The sequence below is a fragment of the Sitodiplosis mosellana genome, unplaced genomic scaffold (genome assembly GCF_009176505.1).
Source record: "Sitodiplosis mosellana isolate CC-2019 unplaced genomic scaffold, AAFC_SMos_1.0 Smas_scaffold_6150, whole genome shotgun sequence".
Classification (NCBI taxonomy): domain Eukaryota; kingdom Metazoa; phylum Arthropoda; class Insecta; order Diptera; family Cecidomyiidae; genus Sitodiplosis; species Sitodiplosis mosellana.
In genome coordinates this window covers 2845268-2853701 of record NW_022601391.1, presented here as the reverse complement: position 1 = coordinate 2853701, position 8434 = coordinate 2845268, and the positions used below count along the sequence as shown (strand labels likewise).

The 8434-nt window shown below is 36.5% G+C and overlaps 1 protein-coding gene across 2 annotated transcripts in view; it reads left to right on the top strand.

Annotated features, from left to right (window-relative positions):
- The first annotated feature begins 1115 nt into the window (after positions 1-1115).
- Positions 1116-8434, top strand: part of LOC129574126 (regulating synaptic membrane exocytosis protein 2) — a 65337-nt gene continuing 58018 nt past the window's right edge. The window contains exons 1-2 of one of the 2 annotated variants that reach the window (XM_055455588.1): positions 1116-1342; positions 1479-1563. The gene's annotated coding sequence lies outside the window, so the exon portion shown is untranslated. The remainder of the gene's footprint in view (positions 1343-1478; positions 1564-8434) is intronic. The other variant, XM_055455587.1, reaches the window with a different exon arrangement.

Genomic DNA, 8434 nt, shown 5'->3' with positions numbered 1-8434 from the left:
AACCAATGCAAGGCAAACCAAACCGAGCCGGGCTGATTCATGATAAACGAATGAAACAGATCGGGCAGAGTATCAGCAGTAACAGTAGTAGCAGCAGCTACAATAGCAGTAGCGTCGCCAGCAAAAAAGCAGACAAAAGATAAATCGAAATAAATGCCTCTATTGGAATGAAATTGTATGAATGCTGTATATGCTGAGCACCCGTGTGCCCTGTCATAAGGGCATCTGGTGTGAGAATATCCACTAACGTGCCGCACTTTAGATGAGCAGTAATCGAAATTTGTTTGGTGTTAAGAATACGGTAAATTCATATTCCGACGAAGTGCTTGCCCCTGTTAAAGCTGTCAACGATGAACGTGGAAGATGTGAAAGTAAAAAGAGCACACAATGGAGAACAACAACAATAATAATAAAATGTATATACGAAAAAATTCCACCGTTGCTGATGCTATGGAAGTTATTGAAAACAAACGATGCGACCATAGAGAGAAGAGCCAAACTGAGCCACCAATGTGCGGAGATTATGATGATGATTTTCTGTTTGTCTGCCGTAGCAGCAAAGCGCGCTCTGGCACAATAAATCTTTAGTACATCCAAATGATCGGCTTGGCAAACGATGAATTTGCAAACATCCCAGTTGAACCGAAGAAATAAAGATTGTGTCTTGATATTTCTCAGCCTCTAGCTCAGCCACACTGGAGCATAGTGCGGTGCTTACGCACACATAATGTACATTTAGTTTGATTTTCTGTTTGGATTTTTCTTCTTGGTCGCTTTCGGTGGAAAATGGTTGCGCATGTTCAATTCGAAACGGCGTTTGTATGATGCACGGTAGACTGTGAACTCAAATGTCCTTTAGCTAAGAGTGAGAGAGTGACACCACACATGGCATACACAGACACGTTTTCTCTCTCACTCTCTCAGGGGATAAAGCCCTAAAGCACAGACACACCAACACGCAGAAGAAACCCACACTCACTCATGGACACAATACATACAAAAGCGAAATACGTTTATGTAAAAAAGCGCTAGTTGAATGGAAAAGCGCTAGCAAAGCAAACCGAAGAGAAAACATATACACAGTCTATGCCCAGGGTAGATTTTTTAATATTCCCAGTTAAAGGTAGCCTTTCAGATTGAAACGTATATTTTATCCACAAAGAAATCATCATTTTTCGCGTTCAGTTCGTTTATAAGTTGCTTTATTTATGTTAATTTTCTCTGGAGTAAAAGAAAATTGAACCCACAAACTTATCAACAAAAATGCATTAAACATTTAATCTTCACCGAAAGTCCAACAACGTTTGAATTTTTTTTTTTCGAAAATCAGTCTCACATTCGGGTAAATTGAACGTTATTTTAAGCATGAAATATATTAGTATACCAAATCGTTAATAATTCCTAAAAAAATAATTTGTAAAGAGAAAATAAAAATTAAGTTGTGTTTGAATATATTTTCATATCTTCGGGTGAACTAGTGAAATTTGGTGGCTGTTCGGTTTTTGTGCAAAGGATACCCAATTGTCCACGTAGCTCGGCGGCAGCTCAACAGTTGAAAAGAAAGTGAGATCGTAGTGTGATATTGAAACCACTATTAATTATAATGATGTATAGATTAGTGTGCGTTAAAAAAGGTTGAGTAAATCCTCGTGAAGAGCGATCGAGGATACTAAATACTTGATTTTCAAAACTATTTACAATTTGAATCAACCCTATTGAATTTTGCCGTCAATTTTTCATTGTTTCTATCCCAGCCATTCGTGCTTTTTCTCTTCTTTGTACCTACCCTCTTTTGTTTTTAAAACGGTTTTCTACTCTTGACTCTTTTTTTTCTCTTTCTCTTTATTTTTCGTTATTATGCGTTGTTCTTCTTCTTCCCTATTCCCTTTTCATTTCTGTTGGTATGATAGCCTCGTGTTTGGTTTTGATGTGGAATGTTCATGAATAAATTGCTTTCAATTTTGACGATGGATGATGAAAAAAAGACCACTGTTAAGTGTCTCTTTTTGGTTGCACGCCAGAAAGAAAAAAATAGAATGAGAAAAACGACGAAAGGAATGAAATCCACCATTATTTGCTTCTTTATTCCACAATTTTTCTTTTCCCCATCTATACCCGATTCGGTTCTGTGTCTTATTTTTCAATGAAGCTTTGAACACGTTTTTGGTTTACTGTGATTAAAAAAACACAAAGGAAGAAAAATCACTTTCGATCTCTTGAAAACCATTGGAATAAATTTGAATTGATTAAAATTAAAAAGCTTTCATTTTTCTTACTGTTGTTGTCATTATTTTCGTTGTCGTCGTCGCGGTAACATTGTTGCTTCTTTGCGTGCTTCGTGTCGTTCTTTCCCTTGACTGTGTACACTTTTTTAATTCGTTCGTTTTTGGCTCCGGTGCTCTCTCTCTCTCTCTCTCTCTCTCTCTCTCTCTCTCTCGCTCTCACACACTCTTTGTCAAGTATCTTGGATGCAGTCATCGTCGTCGTCGTGGTCTTCTTCTTCGTCGCCGCCCCCGCCGCCGACGTGGTCTCTTTGAATGTGTTCGAATACCGTTACAGTTACTGTCAATGTGTTACAGTTGAGAGGTAAACTGGTAAATGTTAATGGCATTTAAATGACAATAAATAAACGTCTGCTATACAAATAAAAGTATCAAGTGCTTCCCGAAAAATCTGAAAGAAAATTCTTTCTCGTTTATCGTCTCGTTTCTGAAGTATTACAGTAAATAAAACCCAATAAAAATATACACAATGGACAAACAGTGGCATCTTCGCTCTCACTCTATCTCTCGATGTTGAAGTCGTCATCATCGTTCAAGGCTTATTGTTGCTCAAGATTTTTCATTGATTTTAGAATGGCCACATCACTTTCAAAACGCATATAACCATTCACAAAAGCACTTCGAGTCACTGTAACCTTCCCAGTAGCCGTCAATTATTTGCCAATTTTGCACCAAACATTACTAGAGAGAGAGCGAGCGAGAGAGAGAGAGAGAGAGAGAGAGAGAGAGAGAGAGAGAGAGGGAGAGAGGGAGAGAAAAAGCAATAAAAGTGCTCACAATAAAAATAAGACCCAATGAAAATTGTAGATAGTAAAAAATATATTGACACAAAGCAAAGAAAATAATCGTAGAAAAGAAAACAACACATAACGAAAGCATAAAACGAAATAATACAAACGAAGAGACAAAAGAAATAAAATAATGTAAGCACAGAGAAAATTGGTGTTTAATATACATTTTCTATTATTGTGTATACAGAATAATAGCTGTACAATACTCTCAAAAATGAGTGCGCAACTAGTTGCTCTTCCCCCCGAAAAAAAAACTCACACAGAGCAGAAGAAACACAAACTAGAGAAATGAAGGAAAAAAACGCATGTAGACGATGAAGGCGACGGCGATAATGATAACAACAACAAATACAGCAATCAGCAACAGCACTATACAAGGCGATGACGATGACGATGACAATGCCATAGCATTGAACTGATATGAACGGTTATTATGGATCGTGTTCTAAGATAGAGAACGAACATATTTCATATAAACAGTAGAACTTTGTACATGCTTTGTGTATGTAATTGTGTGAGTGTGTGTGTGTGCTGGTGATGTGTATGAGGGGCAAAATCGAAAGCACGGATAAAAGCTAACGGCGCGCTCTTTCCTTTCGAAATGTAGCGTAGATGTTTGCCTGGTGACTCTTCTGTACACTCACACATCAAAATCTTCCACACAATCACACACTGAGGTATTTCGTGTTTCAATGTATTTAGGTATAAAGCCAAAAAAGTGAGAATCAAGGTAGAGCGAAAAGCATATACGCCAAACAATATTGCATATATATATTCGTTCACTGCACAAAATGCGAGTGCAGTTGATTCCCATGATTCCGTCGCAAACTTGCTAAGCGCACATGGATGGACAAACGTAACGAAATAATATGTACTGACACATTTACTTTTCATTTTATTATCAAGTTTGCAAATGAAACTGCATTATAATATGTTTCATGCCTTTCATTTCATCTTCGGAGCTCTTGCTTTGAGCTAGTGATGGCTTCAAACGTTCGTTCGTTCGTTCGAAAATTGAAAAAAAAAATTTTTTTCGTTCGTTCGTTCGACATTCATTTTCGGTCCGAACAAAATTTTTTTTATTTCGAAATCTCCCGAAAAAACTTGGTATTACTATGAAAAATTATAAAAAAATTTAATAAAAGCATGAGCTGTAACGATTACATTATAAATTTGATCAATAGATCGAATTTTCTAATGTAAAAATTTTTTGTTCGGACCGAACATCGAACAAAATGAATGTCGAACGAACGAACGAACAAAAAAATATTTTTTTCATACAAAGTGAAGTGAGTTGAGAACATGTTTTGCTATTTGGATACATTCGTTTGCTTCCTTACAATGACTACAATGAGTTGATGAGCACATGAGCCCCCACATACTCAAATTACCGATTTTTATTTACCTTTGTTCAATTAACTACTTTCAAGCAACACGTACTTGTGATCCTCGAAGGGCTCTTTATGTGTGATGATAACGCAGTGCTTCGGACACGGTATTAAAATAACGAATCGAACTATTTCTGCAGAAAATCATGATTGGATTTGTTCCCATTGGAAATATAAAGATTTGAACGGCTTTACATTTGTCACTGTGCTATAGCTTTGGCAGCCGAGGATGCCTCTGTTACTCAAACGCAAAAACTAATTCAATTAATGCTCGTCTGAGTCACCGGTGTGAAAATGATGCTGGTTATAATATTGCTTTTGTAGGTTAAATAGAAAAAATGGGACATAAAACAAAAGCCAACGAAATGGCAAAACAATGGATTCCATGTGAAAAATGAAACTACAAAACTAGCGAGAGGAGCGCGAGTGAGAGTGAATGGAGAAAAACACACAATGAAAATCCTTTTGATCTGACCGAAAGCCCTGTGCTCGCATACATTTCACGCTTAACAATATAGATACTTTTGCGGACGCATACTCATTGTATTATGCATACCAGCATGCTACCTTCATGAGCTTTCATACGCTACGTAAATGAAATTTAAGTACTAAGCGCCAGTTACACACAGCACAAAAACACAAACACACAGACACACATACATGTCGAAAAACAAAAATGAAATCACAATGAACGAGTCCCATTCGCTGCTAGCGATTTGGTTGCCATTGGCACACTCAGCCTTGTTTATCTATGTGGCTTTATTATGCCTTAGAAACGACGGTCCTTTTGCTGCATACGTTCGTTCACATTTATCACATGAGCACGGTTCAACATCAAATGTATTGAATTTTATTTTTTATTCTTGTTCACTGTGTACAACGCTTTCGACGATGATTTGTTTTTTTTCTTCCTTTTCATTCGGTTGGTTGGTGGCCGTCGCGATTACGAGCAAATCCGAAATGAAACAATTTTGTGCTTCATTTAAGGGTAACCCAAAGCAAAAATGATAATAAAGCGAGCTATTTCGCAAACAGCCGTAATGTCAACAGACGAAACCAAAGACCAGACCATTCCAAGCGACCACATCTATTGACCATCAACACAAAACATTTCAAGCATCGATTTGAAGCGATATCAAGAGATTCAAAGTTTATACACGTTCTAAACGACCATTTCATATTCAACAGACGGCATTGACACTTAGCAATATTTTATAGCCTCACGCTCGCTCATGCTCTGTCGCGCGCGTGTATATGTGTGTATACAGTGCATATATGGTGGTTTGGATTTTTGAGGGTCGCGCAACACAAATCCCAGCGATTTTCTTTATTCTTTTCCATTTTGAATCAGCTTCGTTTTTATTCATATTTTCATCACACACATGTACACGAAAGACGTCCACGATATATAAAATAGAAATAGCTCATGATATTCGAAAATTTTGCAGTTTGATGCTGAAAAAATCACATCATTTTCCATTTTGTTCTTTTTTCAAACATATTCAGAATAACCTTCTTGTACTCTTGTACTCTTTATTTATGAAAAAAAAGCCCACTAATTATTATCGTTTTCCGCTATCAAAAATGAGCTTATTTAGAATAAAAACCAATTTTCTTCTACTATTTTTCAATACTTCTAGGAATTTTTGCTAAATTAAATAATCATTTTCATTAAAAGTTCATTGTTTAGCTTCGAATTGCTTCGAGAACAAATTTTGATTTGAGCTTATGAGTTAAATATCGGAGGCGAATTTTTCGCATTCAGCAGTGTTTCCTGCGCCGCATTTCAAACACATACGCACAGTTTCGGATTGAATTGTTAAATCACATTGATGTGGCCTTTGCAATTGAGGGTAGTCTAGTCGTTTCAATTTTAACGTCAACTTTCACGTCACAACAGCCGATATATGACTCCATTGGCCAAATGCAGATTGTATTTCTCGATTATTTCGCCCAAACAGAGGTTGCTTTGTACTAGAAAACTATTTTTGGCGATATAATAAAAAAGATCTCTGAGCTTGTAAAATGGCGGTATATTTGGTGCTGGTCTTTTCGTAGAATTCCAGCCCCCGCATGCATGAATGTAGTTGTAGGTGGTTGACATTTTGCTTGTTTTATCGTTTATTGCTGTTTACTTTGACTGAGCTTCTCGATGGCCAAGTAAAGATGTGAACAGAAGAGAACAAAAAACAAAACAAAAAACACGACTGAAATGAGAGCAAAATGTATTCGCCCACACAAAGAACAAATGATGTGCGTATATGAACCGGTGCGGCTATTCAGAGCATTTGAAAAAAAAATGAGTAAAACATGCAAGCTTTTAAATCAAAGAGACAAAACACAAATATGAAAATCAAAGTGAGAAACATAAATCAAATGTCACCCTTTTGCTCCATCTATTTTACAAGTTTCACTTTGGTCCTCACATTTATTTGTGTGCCGATTTTTTTAGCACTACATCAAATGTAGAGCTATTAGATAAATTGCCAATTTTTATTTGAGGGGGGGGGGGGGGGATTTGGGGGTTATTTTGGAATCGAGTTTGGGTAAAGAGCTTCCAAAAGTGAAGTGCTGAAAAAAAGGTCATCACTTTTCACACTCGGTTCTATCTAGTGTAAACCCGCTTCGCAGAAAACGTGAAGACTAAAAAAGTGTTGAGGAACGAATTAATCGTAGAGACTTTTAGAAAAATACTGATAACAGCTCCTATATAGTTTTACAATAAGTACTACTAAATCTAAGCCTACTCATTTTAAAATGATAGATACTTTTAAGTTTACTTCAGAGGGAGGTAATTTCACCCCTCGGACCCTGCTTCAGAAGCTCTGGGCTTGGCAGAAGCTTTATCAGAAGTAACTTGCAGTATGGTTTTATGTTGTTTCCTCTTGTGTACTGAGGACAGTCATTGAAATAAAACGACAGTTATTATTACAGATGATTAGTTGATGATATGATTACAACACTAAATGACAATGTTCGTGAACTCCTTGATCGCTTCGCACCACTAAAATCGCGTCATGTTTGTCATGCTCCCAAGCACTGGTTTAATAATGACATTAAACGTGCCATGGATGATAGAAAAACTGCATACGATAATTGTAAGAAAGACAATTCTCGTAATGCTGATACGCATCAACGGTTGATTGACATCTATAAGGAAAAAGCCAATAGAGTCAAGTCACTGATTAACAGTAGTAAAAAGAAGTCGACAATTGAGAGTTTTAATAACGCTAATTCCATTCGTTCTAAATGGAGTGTTATTGAGTCACTTGGTTGTTGCAAAACTAGCAAGGATGACAGAAATAATTCTGAAATCCTCGATAATTTCAATCTGGATGACATCAATGGTTTCTTTGCGTCAATTCACGCTTCTCACGGGTCCGATTTAGGCAATTTGTCACTTCCCACTAATATTAATTCTAATTTCTCATTTCACGAAATATCCATTGATCAATTTCTTTTTGCTTTTCAACAAATTAAGAGTAATGCAATTGGTGACGACGGCATTCCTCTTAAATTCCTCAAACTAATTATGCCTTCAATTGCCCAACATATTGTTTACATTTTTAATTTTTGTATTTCTCATAGCGTATATCCAGCCGATTGGAATAAAGTTATTATTAAACCTCTTAATAAAGTAACGAGTCCGCAATCAATTTCCGATTACAGACCAATCAGCATAATCTCAGTCATCCCCAAGATTTTCGCGATTCTATTGAATAGCCAGGTCACTGGTTATATAGAATCAAATGCTATTCTTCACGAACGGCAATCTGGTTTTAGAAAAAATCATAGTTGTACCACCTCACTATTGAACATATCGGAGAGTATCAGATCGTCATTGAATCGTAAAAAATTAGTAATTCTTCTAGCTCTTGATATTAAAAGCGCGTTTCCGTCAGTTCCTCATGATGTTCTTTTAAAAGTTTGTAAATCGTATGGTTTTTCAAATAGCGCGGTTAAATTAATTAAA